The sequence below is a fragment of the Balaenoptera ricei genome, chromosome 20 (genome assembly GCF_028023285.1).
Source record: "Balaenoptera ricei isolate mBalRic1 chromosome 20, mBalRic1.hap2, whole genome shotgun sequence".
In the NCBI taxonomy this organism is placed as follows: domain Eukaryota; kingdom Metazoa; phylum Chordata; class Mammalia; order Artiodactyla; family Balaenopteridae; genus Balaenoptera; species Balaenoptera ricei.
This window is the reverse complement of record NC_082658.1, coordinates 27949129-27972106: the sequence shown is the minus strand read 5'-3', so window position 1 is coordinate 27972106 and position 22978 is coordinate 27949129.

The window sequence follows — 22978 nt, the reverse complement described above, 5'->3', positions numbered from 1 at the left end:
TTCCCTGGGAACATGACTGAGGTTTGATTGTGGAACCCTGTGTCCTGGGAACATGACTGAGGTTTGATTGTGGAACCCTGTGTCCTGGGAACATGACTGAGGTTTGATTCTGGTACCATGTGTCCTGGGAATATGACGGAGGTTTGATTCTGGATACCTGTGGCCTGGGAAAATGACTGAGGTTTCATTGTGGAAATATGTGGCCTGGGATCTTGAGTGAGGTTTGATGGTGGAACACTCTGGCCTGGCAAAATGACTGAAGCTTGATTCTGGAACCCTGTGGCCTGGGAACATGACATCGTTTTGGATTCTGGTACCGTGTTGCCTGGGAACATGAAATCGTTTTGATTCTGGAAACCTGTGGCCTGGGAACATGACATCGTTTTGGATTCTGGTACCGTGTTGCCTGGGAACATGAAATCGTTTTGATTCTGGAAACCTGTGGCCTGGGAATATGACTGAGGTTTGATGGTGGTACCCTATGGCCTGGCAACATGACTGAGGTTTGATTCTGGATCCCTGTGGCCTGGGAACATGACTGAGGCGTGATTCTGGAAACCTGTGGCCTGGGAACATGACATCTGTTTAGATTGTGGAATACTGTGCCCTGGGAACCCGACTGAGGCTTGGTTCTGGAACCCTGTGGACTGGGAATATGACTGAGGTTTTATTCTGGAACCCTGTAGACTGGGAACATAACTGAGGATTGATTCTGGAACCCTGTGGCCTGGGAACATGACATCGGTTGGATTCTGGAACCCTGTGGCATGGGAACATGACTGCGGTTTGATTGTGGAACCCACTGGCCTGGGAACATGACCGTGGTTTGATTCTGAAACCCTGTGGCCTGGGAACATGACTGAGGTTTGGTTCTGGAACCCTGTTCCCTGGGAACATGACTGAGGTTTGATTCTGGGCTCCTGTGTCCTGGGAACAAGAATGAGGTTTGAATGTGGAACCCTGTGGCCTGGGAACATGACTGAGGTTTGATTCTGGAACCATGTGTCCTGGGAATATGACTGAGGTTTGCTTCTGGATAACTGTGGCCTGGGAAAATAACTGAGGTTTCATTGTGGAAATATGAGGCCTGGGATCATGAGTGAGGTTTGATGGTGGAACACTCTGGCCTGGCAAAATGACTGAAGCTTGATTCTGGAACCCTGTAGCCTGGGAACTTGACTGAGGTTTGATGGCAGAAACCTGTGGACTGGCAACATGACTGAGGTTTGATTGTGGAACCCTGTGCCCTGGAAACATGACTGTGGCCTGCTACTGGAAACCCATGGCCTGGGAACTTGACATTGCTTTGATTCTGGAACCCTGTGTCCTGGGAACATGACTGAGGTTTGATTCTGGAAATCATTGGCCTGGGAACATGACTGACGTTAGATTGTGGAATCTTGTGGCCTGGGAACATGACTGAGGTTTGATGAAGGAACCCTGTGGCCTGGGAGTATGACTGAGGTTTGATGGTGGTACCCTGTGGCCTGGCAACATGACTGAAGCTTGATTCTGGAACCCTGTGGCCTGGGAACCTGACTCTGATTTGATCGCAGAAACCTGTGGACTGGCAACATGACTGAGGTTTGATGGTAAAACCCTGAGCACTGGGAACATGACTGAGGCCTGATACTGGAACCCCGTCGCCTGGAAACATGACATTGGATTGATTCTGGAACCCAGTTTACTGGGAACAGGACTGAGGTTTGATAGTTGAACCCTGTTTCCTAGCAACATGACAGAGGTTTGATTGTGGAACCCTCAGGCTTGGGAATATGACTGAGACTTGATGGTGGAACCCTCTGTCCTGGGAACTTGACTGAGGTTTGATGGCAGAAACCTGTGGACTGGCAACATGACTGAGGTTTGATTATGGAACCCTGTGCCCTGGAAACAAGACTGAGGTTTGATTCTGGACACCTGTGTCCTGGGAACATGACTGAGGTTTTATTCTGGAACGCAGTAGCCTGGGAACATAACTAAGGATTGATTCTTGAAACCTGTGGCCTGAGAATATGACATCAGTTGGATTCTGGAACCCTGTGGCATGGGAACATGACTGAGGTTTGATTGTGGAACCCTCTGGCCTGGGAATATGACTGTGGTTTGACTCTGAAACCTTGTGGCCTGGGAACATGACTGAGGTTTGGTTCTGGAACCCTGTTCCCTGGGAACATGACTGAGGTTTGATTCTGGATACCTGTCGCCTGGGAAAATGACTGAGCTTTCACTGTGGAAATATGTGGCCTGGGATCATGAGTGAGGTTTGATGGTGGAACACTCTGGCCTGGCAGAATGACTGAGGCTTGATTCTGGAACCCTGTGGCCTGGGAACTTGACTGAGGTTTGATGGCAGAAACCTGTGGACTGGCAACATGACTGAGGTTGGATTGTGGAACCCTGTGCCCTGGAAACATGACTGTGGCTTGGTACTGGAAACCCATGACCTGGGAGCTTGACGTTGGTTTGATACTGGAACCCTGTGTCCGGGGAACATGATTGAGGTTTGATTCTGGAAACCATTGGTGTGGGAACATGACTGACGTTAGATTGTGGATTCCTGTGGCCTGGGACCATGACTGAGGTTTGATGGAGGAACCCTGTGGCCTGGGAATATGACTGAGGCTTGATTCTGGAAACCTGTGGCCTGGGAACTTGACTCTGATTTGATCACAGAAACCTGTGGACTGGCAACATGACTGAGGTTTGATGGTGGAACCCTGTGCCCTGGGAACATGACTGAGGCCTGATACTGGAAACCCGTGGCCTGGGAACATGACATTGGTTTGATTCTGGAACCGTGTTTCCTGGGAACATGACTGAGGTTTGACGGTTGAACCCTGTGGCCTGGCAACGTGACTGACGCTTGATTCTGGAACCCTGTGGCCTGGGAACATGATTGAGGTTTGATTCTGGAAACCATTGGTCTGGGAACATGACTGATGTTAGATTGTGGAATCCTGTGGCCTGGGAACATGACTGAGGTTTGATGGAGGAACCCTGTGGCCTGGGAACATAACTGAGGCTTGATTCTGAAACCCTGTGGCCTGGGAACTTGACTCTGATTTGATCGCAGAAACCTGTGGACTGGCAACATGACTGAGGTTTGATGGTGGAACCCTGTGCACTGGGAACTTGACTGCGGCCTGATACTGGAACCCCGTGTCCTGGGAACATGACATTAGTTTGATTCTGGAAACCTGTTTCCTGGGAACATGACTGAGGTTTGATGGTTGAAACCTGTGGCCTGGGAATGTGACATCGGTTTGGATTCTGGTACTGTGTTGCCTGGGAACATGAAATCGGTTTACTTCTGGAAACCTGTGGCCTGGGAACATGACTGAGGTTTGATGCTGGTACCCTGTGGCCTGGTAACAAGACTGAGGCTTAATTCTGGAACCCTGCGGCCTGGGAACATGATTGAGGTTTAATTGTGGAACCCTGTGTCCTGGGAATATGAGTGAGGCTTGATTCTGGAACGCTGTGGCCTGGGAACATGACTGGGGTTTTATTTTTGAAACCTCTGTCCAGGGAACATGACAGAGGTTTTATTCTGGAAACCTGTGTCCTGGGAACATGACTGAGGTTTGATTCTGGAACCATGTGGCCTGGGAATATGACTGACGTTTGATTCTGGAAACCATTGGCCTGGGAACATAACTGATGTTAGATTGTGGGATACTGTGGCCTGGGAACATGACATCGGTTTGGATTCTGGTACCCTGTTGCCTGGGAGCGTGAAATCGGTTTGCTTCTGGAACCCTGTGGCCTGGGAAGATGACTGAGGTTTGGTACTGGAACCCTGTTCCCTGGGAACATGACTGAGGTTTCATTTGGACACCTGTGTCTTGGGACCATGACTAAGGTTTGAATGCGGAAGCCTATGGCCTAGGAACATGACTGATGTTTGATTCTGGATACCTGTGGCCTGGGAAAATGACTGAGGTTTCATTGTGGAAATATGTGGCCTGGGATCATGAGTGAGGTTTGATGGTGGAACACTCTGGCCTGGCAAAATGACTGAGGCTTGATTTTGGAAACCTGTGGCCTGGGAACTTGACTGAGGTTCGATTCTGGAACGCTGTTGCATGGGAACATGACTGAGGTTTGATTGTGGAACCCTCTGGCCTGGGAACATGACTGTGGTTTGATTCTGAAACCCTGTGGCCTGGGAAGATGACTGAGGTTTGGTACTGGAACCCTGTTCCCTGGGAACATGACTGAGGTTTCATTCTGGACACCTGTGTCTTGGGACCATGACTATGGTTTGAATGTGGAAGCCTATGGCCTGGGAACATGACTGATGTTTGATTCTGGATACCTCTGGCCTGGGAAAATGACTGAGGTTTCATTGTGGAAATATGTGGCCTGGGATCATGAGTGAGGTTTGATGGTGGAACACTCTGGCCTGGCAAAATGACTGAGGCTTGATTCTGGAAACATGTGGCCTGGGAACGTGACTGAGGTTTCATGGCAGAAACCTGTGGACTGGCAACATGACTGAGGTTTGATTATGGACACCTTTGTCCTGGGAACATGACTGAGGTTTTATTCTGGAAACCAGTAGCCTGGGAACATAACTAAGGATTGATTCTTGAAACCTGTTGCCTGGGAATGTGACCTCAGTTGGATTCTGGAACCCTGTGGCATGGGAACATGACTGAGGTTTGATTGTGGAACCCTCTGGCCTGGGAATATGACTGTGGTGTGATTCTGAAACCTTGTGGCCTGGGAACATGACTGAGGTTTGGTTCTGGAACCCTGTTCCCTGGGAACATGACTGAGGTTTGATTCTGGATACCTGTCGCCTGGGAAAATGACTGAGCTTTCCTTGTGGAAATATGGGGCCTGGGATCATGAGTGAGGTTTGATGGTGGAACACTCTGGCCTGGCAGAATGACTGAGGCTTGATTCTGGAACCCTGTGGCCTGGGAACTAGACTGAGGTTTGATGGCAGAAACCTGTGGACTGGCAACATGACTGAGGTTTGATTGTGGAACCCTGTGCCCTGGAAACATGACTGTGGCCTGGTACTGGAAACCCATGGCCTGAGAATTGACATTGGTTTGATTCTGGAACCCTGTGTCCTGGGAACATGATTGAGGTTTGATTCTAGAAACCATTGGTCTGGGAACATGACTGATGTTAGATTGTGGAATCCTGTGGCCTGGGAACATGACTGAGGTTTGATGGAGGAACCCTGTGGCCTGGGAACATGACTGAGGTTTGATGGTGGTACCCTGTGGCCTGGTAACATGACTGAGGCTTGATTCTGGAACCCTGTGGCCTGGGAACATGACATCTCTTTAGATTGTGGAATACTGTGCCCTTGGAGCCTGACTGAGGCTTTGTTCTGGAACCCTGTGGACTGGAAAAATCACTGAGGTTTTATTCTGGAACCCTGTTCCCAGGGAACATGACTGAAGTTTGATTCTGGACACCAGTGTCCTGGGAACATGAATGGGGTTTTAATGTGGAACCCTGTGGCCTGAGAACATGACTGAGGTTTGATTCTGGAACCATGTGTCCTGGGAATATGACTGAGGTTTGATTCTGGATACCTGTGGCCTGGGAAAATGACTGAGGTTTTATTGTGGAAATATTAGGCCTGGGATCATGATTGAGGTTTGATGGTGGAACACTCCGGCCTGGCAGAATGACTGAGGCTTGATTCTGGAACCCTGTGGCCTGGGAACTAGACTGAGGTTCGATGGCAGAAACCTGTGGACTGAAAACATGACTGAGTTTTGATTGTGGAAACCTGTGCCCGGGAAACATGACTGTGGCCTGGTACTGGAAACCCATGGCCTGGGAATTGACATTGGTTTGATTCTGGAACCCTGTTTCCTGGGAACATGACTGAGGTTTGATTCTGGAACCCTGTGGCCTGGGAACATGATTGAGGTTTGATTCTGGAAACCATTGGTCTGGGACCATGACTGATGTTAGATTGTGGAATCCTGTGGCCTGGAAACATGACTGAGTTTGATGGAGGAACCCTGTGGTCTGGGAACATGACTGAGGTTTGATGGTGGTACCCTGTGGCCTGGCAACATGACTGAGGCTTGATTCTGGAAACCTGTGGCCTGGGAACATGACTGGGGTTTTATTTTTGAAACCTGTGTCCTGGGAACATGACTGAGGTTTTATTCTGGAAACCTGTGTCCTGGGAACATGACTGAGGTTTGATTCTGGAACCATGTGGCCTGGGAATATGACTGACGTTTGATTCTGGAAACCATTGGCCTGGGAACATGACTGATGTTAGATTGTGGAATCCTGTGGCCTGGGAACATGACATCGGTTTGGATTCTGGTGCCCTGTTGCCTGGGAACATGAAATCGGTTTGATTCTGGAAACCTGTGGTCTGGGAATATGACTGAGATTTGATGGTGGTACCCTATGGCCTGGCAACATGACTGAGGTTTGATTCTGGATCCCTGTGACCTGGGAACATGACTGCGGCGTGATTCTGGAAACCTGTGGCCTGGGAACATAACATCTGTTTACATTGTGGAATACTGTGCAGGGGGAACCTGACTGAGGCTTGGTTCTGGTACCCTGTGGACTAGGAACATGACTGAGGTTTTATTCTGGAAACCTGTAGCCTGGGAGCAAAACTGGGGATTGATTCTGGAACCCTTTGGCCTGGGAACATAACATTGTTTTGATTCTGGAACCGTGTATACTGGGAACATGACTGAGGTTTAATGGTTGAATCCTGTGGCCTGGCAACATGACAGAGGTGTGATTGTGGAACCCTCAGGCTTGGGAACATGACTGAGGCTTGATGGTGGAATCCTGTGGCCTGGCAACAGGACTGAGGTTTGATTGTGGAACCCTCTCGCCTGGGAATATGACTGAGGTTTAATTGTGGAACCCTGTGTCCTGGGAATATGAGTGAGGCTTGATTCTGGAACCCTGTGGCCTGCGAACATGACTGGGGTTTTATTTTTGAAACCTCTGTCCAGGGAACATGACTGAGGTTTTATTCTGGAAACCTGTGTCCTTGGAACATGACTGTGGTTTGATTCTGAAAACCTGTGTCCTGGGAAGATGACTGAGGTTTGGTTCTGGAACCCTGTTCCCTGGGAACATGACTGAGGTTTGGTTCTGGACACCTGTGTCTTTGGAACATGACTGAGGTTTGAATGTGGAACCCTGTGGCCTGGGAACATGACTGAGGTTTGATTCTGGAACCATGTGGCCTGGGAATATGACTGAGGTTTGATTCTGGATACCTGTGGCCTGGGAAAATGACTGAGGTTTGATGGCAGAGACCTGTGGACTGGCAACATGACTGAGGTTGGATTGTGGAACCCTGTGCCCTGGAAACATGACTGTGGCCTGGTACTGGAAACCCATGGCCGGGAGCTTGACATTGGTTTGATTCTGGAACCCTTTTTCCTGGGAACATGATTGAGGTTTGATTCTGGAAACCATTGGTGTGGGAACATGACTGATGTTAGATTGTGGAATCCTGTGGCCTGGGAACATGACTGAGGTTTGATGGAGGAACCCTGTGGCCTGGGAATATGACTGAGGTTTGATGGTGGTACCCTGTGGCCTGGCAACATGACTGAGGCTTGATTCTGGAACCCTGTGGCCTGGGAATTTGACTCAGATTTGATCGCAGAAACCTGTGGACTGGCAACATGACAGGTTTGGTGGTGGAACCCTGTGAACTGGGAACATGACTGAGGCCTGATACTGGAACCCTGTGGCCTGGGAACATGACATTGGTTTGATGGTTGAACCCTGTGTCCTGGCAACATGCCTGAGGTATGATTGTGGAACCCTCAGGCTTGGAACATGACTGAGGCTTGATGGTGGAACCCTGTGGCCTGGCAACAGGACTGAGGTTTGATGGTGGAATCCTGTGGCCTGGCAACATGCCTGAGGTATGATTGTGGAACCCTCAGGCTTGGAACATGACTGAGGCTTGATGGTGGAACCCTGTGGCCTGGCAACAGGACTGAGGTTTGATGGTGGAATCCTGTGGCCTGGCAAGATGACTTAGGTTTGATTGTGGAACACTCTGGCCTGGGCACATGACTGAGGCTTGATGGTGGAACCGTGGCCTGGCAACAGGACTGAGGTTTGATTCTGGAACACTCTGGCCTGGGAATATGACTGAGGTTTAATTGTGGAACCCTGTGGCCTGGGAATATGAGTGAGGCTTGATTCTGGAATCCTGTGGCTTGGGAACATGACTGGGGTTGTATTTTTGAAACCTGTGTCATGGAACATGACTGAGGTTTTATTCTGTTAACCCTGTGTCCTGGGAACATGTCATCGGTTTGATTCTGGAACCATATGGCCTGGGAATATGACTGAGCTTTGATTCTGGAAACCATTGGCCTGGGAACATGACTGATGTTAGATTGTTGAATCCTGTGGCCTGGGAACAAGACATTGGTTTGATTCTGGAACCCTGTTTCCTGGGAACATGACTGAGGTTTGATGGTTGAACCCTGTGGCCTGGCAAGATGACAGAGGTTTGATTGTGGAAACCTCAGGCTTGGGAACCTGAGAACGCTTTGATTCTGGAAACCGTTGGCCTGGGTACATGTCTGAGGTTTGATGGTGGAAATCTGTGGCCTGGCAACATGACTGAGGTTTGTTTCTGGAACTCTGTTCCCTGGGAACATGACTGAGGTTTGATTCTGGACAGCTTTGTCCTGGGAAAATGACTGAGGTTTGATTGTTGAACCCTGTGGCCTGCGAACATGACTGAGGTTTGATTCTGGAACCATGTGGCCTGGGAATATGACTGAGGTTTGATTCTGGAGAACTGTGGCCTGGGAACTTGACTGAGGTTTGATGGCAGAAACCTGTGGACTGGCAACATGACTGAGGTTTGATTATGGACACCTTTGTCCTGGGAACATGACTGAGGTTTTATTCTGGAAACCAGTAGCCTGGGAACATAACTAAGGATTGATTCTTGAAACCTGTGGCCTGGGAATATGACATCAGTTGGATTCTGGAACCCTGTGGCATGGGAACATGACTGAGGTTTGATTGTGGAACCCTCTGGCCTGGGAATATGACTGTGGTGTGATTCTGAAAACTTGTGGCCTGGGAACATGACTGAGGTTTGGTTCTGGAACCCTGTTCCCTGGGAACATGACTGAGGTTTGATTCTGGATACCTGTCGCCTGGGAAAATGACTGAGCTTTCATTGTGAAAATATGGGGCCTGGGATCATGAGTGAGGTTTGATGGTGGAACACTCTGGCCTGGCAGAATGACTGAGGCTTGATTCTGGAACCCTGTGGCCTGGGAACTAGACTGAGGTTTGATGGCAGAAACCTGTGGACTGGCAACATGACTGAGGTTTGATTGTGGAACCCTGTGCCCTGGAAACATGACTGTGGCCTGGTACTGGAAACCCATGGCCTGAGAATTGACATTGGTTTGATTCTGGAACCCTGTGTCCTGGGAACATGATTGAGGTTTGATTCTAGAAACCATTGGTCTGGGAACATGACTGATGTTAGATTGTGGAATCCTGTGGCCTGGGAACATGACTGAGGTTTGATGGAGGAACCCTGTGGCCTGGCAACATGACAGGTTTGATGGTGGAACCCTGTGAACTGGGAACATGACTGAGGCCTGATACTGGAACCCTGTGGCCTGGGAACATGACATTGGTTTGATGGTTGAACCCTGTGTCCTGGCAACATGCCTGTGGTATGATTGTGGAACCCTCAGGCTTGGAACATGACTGAGGCTTGATGGTGGAACCCTGTGGCCTGGCAACAGGACTGAGGTTTGATGGTGGAATCCTGTGGCCTGGCAAGATGACTTAGGTTTGATTGTGGAACACTCTGGCCTGGGCACATGACTGAGGCTTGATGGTGGAACCGTGGCCTGGCAACAGGACTGAGGTTTGATTCTGGAACACTCTGGCCTGGGAATATGACTGAGGTTTAATTGTGGAACCCTGTGGCCTGGGAATATGAGTGAGGCTTGATTCTGGAATCCTGTGGCTTGGGAACATGACTGGGGTTGTATTTTTGAAACCTGTGTCATGGAACATGACTGAGGTTTTATTCTGTTAACCCTGTGTCCTGGGAACATGTCATCGGTTTGATTCTGGAACCATATGGCCTGGGAATATGACTGAGCTTTGATTCTGGAAACCATTGGCCTGGGAACATGACTGATGTTAGATTGTTGAATCCTGTGGCCTGGGAACAAGACATTGGTTTGATTCTGGAACCCTGTTTCCTGGGAACATGACTGAGGTTTGATGGTTGAACCCTGTGGCCTGGCAAGATGACAGAGGTTTGATTGTGGAAACCTCAGGCTTGGGAACCTGAGAACGCTTTGATTCTGGAAACCGTTGGCCTGGGTACATGTCTGAGGTTTGATGGTGGAAATCTGTGGCCTGGCAACATGACTGAGGTTTGTTTCTGGAACTCTGTTCCCTGGGAACATGACTGAGGTTTGATTCTGGACAGCTTTGTCCTGGGAAAATGACTGAGGTTTGATTGTTGAACCCTGTGGCCTGCGAACATGACTGAGGTTTGATTCTGGAACCATGTGGCCTGGGAATATGACTGAGGTTTGATTCTGGAGAACTGTGGCCTGGGAACTTGACTGAGGTTTGATGGCAGAAACCTGTGGACTGGCAACATGACTGAGGTTTGATTATGGACACCTTTGTCCTGGGAACATGACTGAGGTTTTATTCTGGAAACCAGTAGCCTGGGAACATAACTAAGGATTGATTCTTGAAACCTGTGGCCTGGGAATATGACATCAGTTGGATTCTGGAACCCTGTGGCATGGGAACATGACTGAGGTTTGATTGTGGAACCCTCTGGCCTGGGAATATGACTGTGGTGTGATTCTGAAAACTTGTGGCCTGGGAACATGACTGAGGTTTGATGGTGGTACCCTGTGGCCTGGTAACATGACTGAGGCTTGATTCTGGAACCCTGTGGCCTGGGAACATGACATCTCTTTAGATTGTGGAATACTGTGCCCTTGGAGCCTGACTGAGGCTTTGTTCTGGAACCCTGTGGACTGGAAAAATGACTGAGGTTTTATTCTTTAACCCTGTTCCCAGGGAACATGACTGAAGTTTGATTCTGGACACCAGTGTCCTGGGAACATGAATGGGGTTTTAATGTGGAACCCCGTGGCCTGAGAACATGACTGAGGTTTGATTCTGGAACCATGTGTCCTGGGAATATGACTGAGGTTTGATTCTGGATACCTGTGGCCTGGGAAAATGACTGAGGTTTTATTGTGGAAATATTAGGCCTGGGATCATGATTGAGGTTTGATGGTGGAACACTCCGGCCTGGCAGAATGACTGAGGCTTGATTCTGGAACCCTGTGGCCTGGGAACTAGACTGAGGTTCGATGGCAGAAACCTGTGGACTGAAAACATGACTGAGGTTTGATTGTGGAAACCTGTGCCCGGGAAACATGACTGTGGCCTGGTACTGGAAACCCATGGCCTGGGAATTGACATTGGTTTGATTCTGGAACCCTGTTTCCTGGGAACATGACTGAGGTTTGATTCTGGAACCCTGTGGCCTGGGAACATGATTGAGGTTTGATTCTGGAAACCATTGGTCTGGGACCATGACTGATGTTAGATTGTGGAATCCTGTGGCCTGGAAACATGACTGAGTTTGATGGAGGAACCCTGTGGTCTGGGAACATGACTGAGGTTTGATGGTGGTACCCTGTGGCCTGGCAACATGACTGAGGCTTGATTCTGGAAACCTGTGGCCTGGGAACATGACTGGGGTTTTATTTTTGAAACCTGTGTCCTGGGAACATGACTGAGGTTTTATTCTGGAAACCTGTGTCCTGGGAACATGACTGAGGTTTGATTCTGGAACCATGTGGCCTGGGAATATGACTGACGTTTGATTCTGGAAACCATTGGCCTGGGAACATGACTGATGTTAGATTGTGGAATCCTGTGGCCTGGGAACATGACATCGGTTTGGATTCTGGTGCCCTGTTGCCTGGGAACATGAAATCGGTTTGATTCTGGAAACCTGTGGTCTGGGAATATGACTGAGATTTGATGGTGGTACCCTATGGCCTGGCAACATGACTGAGGTTTGATTCTGGATCCCTGTGACCTGGGAACATGACTGCGGCGTGATTCTGGAAACCTGTGGCCTGGGAACATAACATCTGTTTACATTGTGGAATACTGTGCAGGGGGAACCTGACTGAGGCTTGGTTCTGGTACCCTGTGGACTAGGAACATGACTGAGGTTTTATTCTGGAAACCTGTAGCCTGGGAGCAAAACTGAGGATTGATTCTGGAACCCTTTGGCCTGGGAACATAACATTGTTTTGATTCTGGAACCGTGTATACTGGGAACATGACTGAGGTTTAATGGTTGAATCCTGTGGCCTGGCAACATGACAGAGGTGTGATTGTGGAACCCTCAGGCTTGGGAACATGACTGAGGCTTGATGGTGGAATCCTGTGGCCTGGCAACAGGACTGAGGTTTGATTGTGGAACCCTCTCGCCTGGGAATATGACTGAGGTTTAATTGTGGAACCCTGTGTCCTGGGAATATGAGTGAGGCTTGATTCTGGAACCCTGTGGCCTGCGAACATGACTGGGGTTTTATTTTTGAAACCTCTGTCCAGGGAACATGACTGAGGTTTTATTCTGGAAACCTGTGTCCTTGGAACATGACTGTGGTTTGATTCTGAAAACCTGTGTCCTGGGAAGATGACTGAGGTTTGGTTCTGGAACCCTGTTCCCTGGGAACATGACTGAGGTTTGGTTCTGGACACCTGTGTCTTTGGAACATGACTGAGGTTTGAATGTGGAACCCTGTGGCCTGGGAACATGACTGAGGTTTGATTCTGGAACCATGTGGCCTGGGAATATGACTGAGGTTTGATTCTGGATACCTGTGGCCTGGGAAAATGACTGAGGTTTGATGGCAGAGACCTGTGGACTGGCAACATGACTGAGGTTGGATTGTGGAACCCTGTGCCCTGGAAACATGACTGTGGCCTGGTACTGGAAACCCATGGCCGGGAGCTTGACATTGGTTTGATTCTGGAACCCTTTTTCCTGGGAACATGATTGAGGTTTGATTCTGGAAACCATTGGTGTGGGAACATGACTGATGTTAGATTGTGGAATCCTGTGGCCTGGGAACATGACTGAGGTTTGATGGAGGAACCCTGTGGCCTGGGAATATGACTGAGGTTTGATGGTGGTACCCTGTGGCCTGGCAACATGACTGAGGCTTGATTCTGGAACCCTGTGGCCTGGGAATTTGACTCAGATTTGATCGCAGAAACCTGTGGACTGGCAACATGACAGGTTTGATGGTGGAACCCTGTGAACTGGGAACATGACTGAGGCCTGATACTGGAACCCTGTGGCCTGGGAACATGACATTGGTTTGATGGTTGAACCCTGTGTCCTGGCAACATGCCTGTGGTATGATTGTGGAACCCTCAGGCTTGGAACATGACTGAGGCTTGATGGTGGAACCCTGTGGCCTGGCAACAGGACTGAGGTTTGATGGTGGAATCCTGTGGCCTGGCAAGATGACTTAGGTTTGATTGTGGAACACTCTGGCCTGGGCACATGACTGAGGCTTGATGGTGGAACCGTGGCCTGGCAGCAGGACTGAGGTTTGATTCTGGAACACTCTGGCCTGGGAATATGACTGAGGTTTAATTGTGGAACCCTGTGGCCTGGGAATATGAGTGAGGCTTGATTCTGGAATCCTGTGGCTTGGGAACATGACTGGGGTTGTATTTTTGAAACCTGTGTCATGGAACATGACTGAGGTTTTATTCTGTTAACCCTGTGTCCTGGGAACATGTCATCGGTTTGATTCTGGAACCATATGGCCTGGGAATATGACTGAGCTTTGATTCTGGAAACCATTGGCCTGGGAACATGACTGATGTTAGATTGTTGAATCCTGTGGCCTGGGAACAAGACATTGGTTTGATTCTGGAACCCTGTTTCCTGGGAACATGACTGAGGTTTGATGGTTGAACCCTGTGGCCTGGCAAGATGACAGAGGTTTGATTGTGGAAACCTCAGGCTTGGGAACCTGAGAACGCTTTGATTCTGGAAACCGTTGGCCTGGGTACATGTCTGAGGTTTGATGGTGGAAATCTGTGGCCTGGCAACATGACTGAGGTTTGTTTCTGGAACTCTGTTCCCTGGGAACATGACTGAGGTTTGATTCTGGACAGCTTTGTCCTGGGAAAATGACTGAGGTTTGATTGTTGAACCCTGTGGCCTGCGAACATGACTGAGGTTTGATTCTGGAACCATGTGGCCTGGGAACTTGACTGAGGTTTGATGGCAGAAACCTGTGGACTGGCAACATGACTGAGGTTTGATTATGGACACCTTTGTCCTGGGAACATGACTGAGGTTTTATTCTGGAAACCAGTAGCCTGGGAACATAACTAAGGATTGATTCTTGAAACCTGTGGCCTGGGAATATGACATCAGTTGGATTCTGGAACCCTGTGGCATGGGAACATGACTGAGGTTTGATTGTGGAACCCTCTGGCCTGGGAATATGACTGTGGTGTGATTCTGAAACCTTGTGGCCTGGGAACATGACTGAGGTTTGGTTCTGGAACCCTGTTCCCTGGGAACATGACTGAGGTTTGATTCTGGATACCTGTCGCCTGGGAAAATGACTGAGCTTTCCTTGTGGAAATATGGGGCCTGGGATCATGAGTGAGGTTTGATGGTGGAACACTCTGGCCTGGCAGAATGACTGAGGCTTGATTCTGGAACCCTGTGGCCTGGGAACTAGACTGAGGTTTGATGGCAGAAACCTGTGGACTGGCAACATGACTGAGGTTTTATTCTGGAAACCTGTGTCCTTGGAACATGACTGTGGTTTGATTCTGAAAACCTGTGTCCTGGGAAGATGACTGAGGTTTGGTTCTGGAACCCTGTTCCCTGGGAACATGACTGAGGTTTGGTTCTGGACACCTGTGTCTTTGGAACATGACTGAGGTTTGAATGTGGAACCCTGTGGCCTGGGAACATGACTGAGGTTTGATTCTGGAACCATGTGGCCTGGGAATATGACTGAGGTTTGATTCTGGATACCTGTGGCCTGGGAAAATGACTGAGGTTTGATGGCAGAGACCTGTGGACTGGCAACATGACTGAGGTTGGATTGTGGAACCCTGTGCCCTGGAAACATGACTGTGGCCTGGTACTGGAAACCCATGGCCGGGAGCTTGACATTGGTTTGATTCTGGAACCCTTTTTCCTGGGAACATGATTGAGGTTTGATTCTGGAAACCATTGGTGTGGGAACATGACTGATGTTAGATTGTGGAATCCTGTGGCCTGGGAACATGACTGAGGTTTGATGGAGGAACCCTGTGGCCTGGGAATATGACTGAGGTTTGATGGTGGTACCCTGTGGCCTGGCAACATGACTGAGGCTTGATTCTGGAACCCTGTGGCCTGGGAATTTGACTCAGATTTGATCGCAGAAACCTGTGGACTGGCAACATGACAGGTTTGGTGGTGGAACCCTGTGAACTGGGAACATGACTGAGGCCTGATACTGGAACCCTGTGGCCTGGGAACATGACATTGGTTTGATGGTTGAACCCTGTGTCCTGGCAACATGCCTGAGGTATGATTGTGGAACCCTCAGGCTTGGAACATGACTGAGGCTTGATGGTGGAACCCTGTGGCCTGGCAACAGGACTGAGGTTTGATGGTGGAATCCTGTGGCCTGGCAACATGCCTGAGGTATGATTGTGGAACCCTCAGGCTTGGAACATGACTGAGGCTTGATGGTGGAACCCTGTGGCCTGGCAACAGGACTGAGGTTTGATGGTGGAATCCTGTGGCCTGGCAAGATGACTTAGGTTTGATTGTGGAACACTCTGGCCTGGGCACATGACTGAGGCTTGATGGTGGAACCGTGGCCTGGCAACAGGACTGAGGTTTGATTCTGGAACACTCTGGCCTGGGAATATGACTGAGGTTTAATTGTGGAACCCTGTGGCCTGGGAATATGAGTGAGGCTTGATTCTGGAATCCTGTGGCTTGGGAACATGACTGGGGTTGTATTTTTGAAACCTGTGTCATGGAACATGACTGAGGTTTTATTCTGTTAACCCTGTGTCCTGGGAACATGTCATCGGTTTGATTCTGGAACCATATGGCCTGGGAATATGACTGAGCTTTGATTCTGGAAACCATTGGCCTGGGAACATGACTGATGTTAGATTGTTGAATCCTGTGGCCTGGGAACAAGACATTGGTTTGATTCTGGAACCCTGTTTCCTGGGAACATGACTGAGGTTTGATGGTTGAACCCTGTGGCCTGGCAAGATGACAGAGGTTTGATTGTGGAAACCTCAGGCTTGGGAACCTGAGAACGCTTTGATTCTGGAAACCGTTGGCCTGGGTACATGTCTGAGGTTTGATGGTGGAAATCTGTGGCCTGGCAACATGACTGAGGTTTGTTTCTGGAACTCTGTTCCCTGGGAACATGACTGAGGTTTGATTCTGGACAGCTTTGTCCTGGGAAAATGACTGAGGTTTGATTGTTGAACCCTGTGGCCTGCGAACATGACTGAGGTTTGATTCTGGAACCATGTGGCCTGGGAATATGACTGAGGTTTGATTCTGGAGAACTGTGGCCTGGGAACTTGACTGAGGTTTGATGGCAGAAACCTGTGGACTGGCAACATGACTGAGGTTTGATTATGGACACCTTTGTCCTGGGAACATGACTGAGGTTTTATTCTGGAAACCAGTAGCCTGGGAACATAACTAAGGATTGATTCTTGAAACCTGTGGCCTGGGAATATGACATCAGTTGGATTCTGGAACCCTGTGGCATGGGAACATGACTGAGGTTTGATTGTGGAACCCTCTGGCCTGGGAATATGACTGTGGTGTGATTCTGAAAACTTGTGGCCTGGGAACATGACTGAGGTTTGGTTCTGGAACCCTGTTCCCTGGGAACATGACTGAGGTTTGATTCTGGATACCTGTCGCCTGGGAAAATGACTGAGCTTTCATTGTGAAAATATGGGGCCTGGGATCATGAGTGAGGTTTGATGGTGGAACACTCTGGCCTGGCAGAATGACTGAGGCTTGATTCTGGAACCCTGTGGCCTGGGAACTAGACTGAGGTTTGATGGCAGAAACCTGTGGACTGGCAACATGACTGAGGTTTGATTGTGGAACCCTGTGCCCTGGAAACATGACTGTGGCCTGGTACTGGAAACCCATGGCCTGAGAATTGACATTGGTTTGATTCTGGAACCCTGTGTCCTGGGAACATGATTGAGGTTTGATTCTAGAAACCATTGGTCTGGGAACATGACTGATGTTAGATTGTGGAATCCTGTGGCCTGGGAACATGACTGAGGTTTGATGGAGGAACCCTGTGGCCTGGCAACATGACAGGTTTGATGGTGGAACCCTGTGAACTGGGAACATGACTGAGGCCTGATACTGGAACCCTGTGGCCTGGGAACATGACATTGGTTTGATGGTTGAACCCTGTGTCCTGGCAACATGCCTGTGGTATGATTGTGGAACCCTCAGGCTTGGAACATGACTGAGGCTTGATGGTGGAACCCTGTGGCCTGGCAACAGGACTGAGGTTTGATGGTGGAATCCTGTGGCCTGGCAAGATGACTTAGGTTTGATTGTGGAACACTCTGGCCTGGGCACATGACTGAGGCTTGATGGTGGAACCGTGGCCTGGCAACAGGACTGAGGTTTGATTCTGGAACACTCTGGCCTGGGAATATGACTGAGGTTTAATTGTGGAACCCTGTGGCCTGGGAATATGAGTGAGGCTTGATTCTGGAATCCTGTGGCTTGGGAACATGACTGGGGTTGTATTTTTGAAACCTGTGTCATGGAACATGACTGAGGTTTTATTCTGTTAACCCTGTGTCCTGGGAACATGTCATCGGTTTGATTCTGGAACCATATGGCCTGGGAATATGACTGAGCTTTGATTCTGGAAACCATTGGCCTGGGAACATGACTGATGTTAGATTGTTGAATCCTGTGGCCTGGGAACAAGACATTGGTTTGATTCTGGAACCCTGTTTCCTGGGAACATGACTGAGGTTTGATGGTTGAACCCTGTGGCCTGGCAAGATGACAGAGGTTTGATTGTGGAAACCTCAGGCTTGGGAACCTGAGAACGCTTTGATTCTGGAAACCGTTGGCCTGGGTACATGTCTGAGGTTTGATGGTGGAAATCTGTGGCCTGGCAACATGACTGAGGTTTGTTTCTGGAACTCTGTTCCCTGGGAACATGACTGAGGTTTGATTCTGGACAGCTTTGTCCTGGGAAAATGACTGAGGTTTGATTGTTGAACCCTGTGGCCTGCGAACATGACTGAGGTTTGATTCTGGAACCATGTGGCCTGGGAATATGACTGAGGTTTGATTCTGGAGAACTGTGGCCTGGGAACTTGACTGAGGTTTGATGGCAGAAACCTGTGGACTGGCAACATGACTGAGGTTTGATTATGGACACCTTTGTCCTGGGAACATGACTGAGGTTTTATTCTGGAAACCAGTAGCCTGGGAACATAACTAAGGATTGATTCTTGAAACCTGTGGCCTGGGAATATGACATCAGTTGGATTCTGGAACCCTGTGGCATGGGAACATGACTGAGGTTTGATTGTGGAACCCTCTGGCCTGGGAATATGACTGTGGTGTGATTCTGAAAACTTGTGGCCTGGGAACATGACTGAGGTTTGATGGTGGTACCCTGTGGCCTGGTAACATGACTGAGGCTTGATTCTGGAACCCTGTGGCCTGGGAACATGACATCTCTTTAGATTGTGGAATACTGTGCCCTTGGAGCCTGACTGAGGCTTTGTTCTGGAACCCTGTGGACTGGAAAAATGACTGAGGTTTTATTCTTTAACCCTGTTCCCAGGGAACATGACTGAAGTTTGATTCTGGACACCAGTGTCCTGGGAACATGAATGGGGTTTTAATGTGGAACCCCGTGGCCTGAGAACATGACTGAGGTTTGATTCTGGAACCATGTGTCCTGGGAATATGACTGAGGTTTGATTCTGGATACCTGTGGCCTGGGAAAATGACTGAGGTTTTATTGTGGAAATATTAGGCCTGGGATCATGATTGAGGTTTGATGGTGGAACACTCCGGCCTGGCAGAATGACTGAGGCTTGATTCTGGAACCCTGTGGCCTGGGAACTAGACTGAGGTTCGATGGCAGAAACCTGTGGACTGAAAACATGACTGAGGTTTGATTGTGGAAACCTGTGCCCGGGAAACATGACTGTGGCCTGGTACTGGAAACCCATGGCCTGGGAATTGACATTGGTTTGATTCTGGAACCCTGTTTCCTGGGAACATGACTGAGGTTTGATTCTGGAACCCTGTGGCCTGGGAACATGATTGAGGTTTGATTCTGGAAACCATTGGTCTGGGACCATGACTGATGTTAGATTGTGGAATCCTGTGGCCTGGAAACATGACTGAGTTTGATGGAGGAACCCTGTGGTCTGGGAACATGACTGAGGTTTGATGGTGGTACCCTGTGGCCTGGCAACATGACTGAGGCTTGATTCTGGAAACCTGTGGCCTGGGAACATGACTGGGGTTTTATTTTTGAAACCTGTGTCCTGGGAACATGACTGAGGTTTTATTCTGGAAACCTGTGTCCTGGGAACATGACTGAGGTTTGATTCTGGAACCATGTGGCCTGGGAATATGACTGACGTTTGATTCTGGAAACCATTGGCCTGGGAACATGACTGATGTTAGATTGTGGAATCCTGTGGCCTGGGAACATGACATCGGTTTGGATTCTGGTGCCCTGTTGCCTGGGAACATGAAATCGGTTTGATTCTGGAAACCTGTGGTCTGGGAATATGACTGAGATTTGATGGTGGTACCCTATGGCCTGGCAACATGACTGAGGTTTGATTCTGGATCCCTGTGACCTGGGAACATGACTGCGGCGTGATTCTGGAAACCTGTGGCCTGGGAACATAACATCTGTTTACATTGTGGAATACTGTGCAGGGGGAACCTGACTGAGGCTTGGTTCTGGTACCCTGTGGACTAGGAACATGACTGAGGTTTTATTCTGGAAACCTGTAGCCTGGGAGCAAAACTGAGGATTGATTCTGGAACCCTTTGGCCTGGGAACATAACATTGTTTTGATTCTGGAACCGTGTATACTGGGAACATGACTGAGGTTTAATGGTTGAATCCTGTGGCCTGGCAACATGACAGAGGTGTGATTGTGGAACCCTCAGGCTTGGGAACATGACTGAGGCTTGATGGTGGAATCCTGTGGCCTGGCAACAGGACTGAGGTTTGATTGTGGAACCCTCTCGCCTGGGAATATGACTGAGGTTTAATTGTGGAACCCTGTGTCCTGGGAATATGAGTGAGGCTTGATTCTGGAACCCTGTGGCCTGCGAACATGACTGGGGTTTTATTTTTGAAACCTCTGTCCAGGGAACATGACTGAGGTTTTATTCTGGAAACCTGTGTCCTTGGAACATGACTGTGGTTTGATTCTGAAAACCTGTGTCCTGGGAAGATGACTGAGGTTTGGTTCTGGAACCCTGTTCCCTGGGAACATGACTGAGGTTTGGTTCTGGACACCTGTGTCTTTGGAACATGACTGAGGTTTGAATGTGGAACCCTGTGGCCTGGGAACATGACTGAGGTTTGATTCTGGAACCATGTGGCCTGGGAATATGACTGAGGTTTGATTCTGGATACCTGTGGCCTGGGAAAATGACTGAGGTTTGATGGCAGAGACCTGTGGACTGGCAACATGACTGAGGTTGGATTGTGGAACCCTGTGCCCTGGAAACATGACTGTGGCCTGGTACTGGAAACCCATGGCCGGGAGCTTGACATTGGTTTGATTCTGGAACCCTTTTTCCTGGGAACATGATTGAGGTTTGATTCTGGAAACCATTGGTGTGGGAACATGACTGATGTTAGATTGTGGAATCCTGTGGCCTGGGAACATGACTGAGGTTTGATGGAGGAACCCTGTGGCCTGGGAATATGACTGAGGTTTGATGGTGGTACCCTGTGGCCTGGCAACATGACTGAGGCTTGATTCTGGAACCCTGTGGCCTGGGAATTTGACTCAGATTTGATCGCAGAAACCTGTGGACTGGCAACATGACAGGTTTGATGGTGGAACCCTGTGAACTGGGAACATGACTGAGGCCTGATACTGGAACCCTGTGGCCTGGGAACATGACATTGGTTTGATGGTTGAACCCTGTGTCCTGGCAACATGCCTGTGGTATGATTGTGGAACCCTCAGGCTTGGAACATGACTGAGGCTTGATGGTGGAACCCTGTGGCCTGGCAACAGGACTGAGGTTTGATGGTGGAATCCTGTGGCCTGGCAAGATGACTTAGGTTTGATTGTGGAACACTCTGGCCTGGGCACATGACTGAGGCTTGATGGTGGAACCGTGGCCTGGCAGCAGGACTGAGGTTTGATTCTGGAACACTCTGGCCTGGGAATATGACTGAGGTTTAATTGTGGAACCCTGTGGCCTGGGAATATGAGTGAGGCTTGATTCTGGAATCCTGTGGCTTGGGAACATGACTGGGGTTGTATTTTTGAAACCTGTGTCATGGAACATGACTGAGGTTTTATTCTGTTAACCCTGTGTCCTGGGAACATGTCATCGGTTTGATTCTGGAACCATATGGCCTGGGAATATGACTGAGCTTTGATTCTGGAAACCATTGGCCTGGGAACATGACTGATGTTAGATTGTTGAATCCTGTGGCCTGGGAACAAGACATTGGTTTGATTCTGGAACCCTGTTTCCTGGGAACATGACTGAGGTTTGATGGTTGAACCCTGTGGCCTGGCAAGATGACAGAGGTTTGATTGTGGAAACCTCAGGCTTGGGAACCTGAGAACGCTTTGATTCTGGAAACCGTTGGCCTGGGTACATGTCTGAGGTTTGATGGTGGAAATCTGTGGCCTGGCAACATGACTGAGGTTTGTTTCTGGAACTCTGTTCCCTGGGAACATGACTGAGGTTTGATTCTGGACAGCTTTGTCCTGGGAAAATGACTGAGGTTTGATTGTTGAACCCTGTGGCCTGCGAACATGACTGAGGTTTGATTCTGGAACCATGTGGCCTGGGAACTTGACTGAGGTTTGATGGCAGAAACCTGTGGACTGGCAACATGACTGAGGTTTGATTATGGACACCTTTGTCCTGGGAACATGACTGAGGTTTTATTCTGGAAACCAGTAGCCTGGGAACATAACTAAGGATTGATTCTTGAAACCTGTGGCCTGGGAATATGACATCAGTTGGATTCTGGAACCCTGTGGCATGGGAACATGACTGAGGTTTGATTGTGGAACCCTCTGGCCTGGGAATATGACTGTGGTGTGATTCTGAAACCTTGTGGCCTGGGAACATGACTGAGGTTTGGTTCTGGAACCCTGTTCCCTGGGAACATGACTGAGGTTTGATTCTGGATACCTGTCGCCTGGGAAAATGACTGAGCTTTCCTTGTGGAAATATGGGGCCTGGGATCATGAGTGAGGTTTGATGGTGGAACACTCTGGCCTGGCAGAATGACTGAGGCTTGATTCTGGAACCCTGTGGCCTGGGAACTAGACTGAGGTTTGATGGCAGAAACCTGTGGACTGGCAACATGACTGAGGTTTGATTGTGGAACCCTGTGCCCTGGAAACATGACTGTGGCCTGGTACTGGAAACCCATGGCCTGAGAATTGACATTGGTTTGATTCTGGAACCCTGTGTCCTGGGAACATGATTGAGGTTTGATTCTAGAAACCATTGGTCTGGGAACATGACTGATGTTAGATTGTGGAATCCTGTGGCCTGGGAACATGACTGAGGTTTGATGGAGGAACCCTGTGGCCTGGGAACATGACTGAGGTTTGATGGTGGTACCCTGTGGCCTGGTAA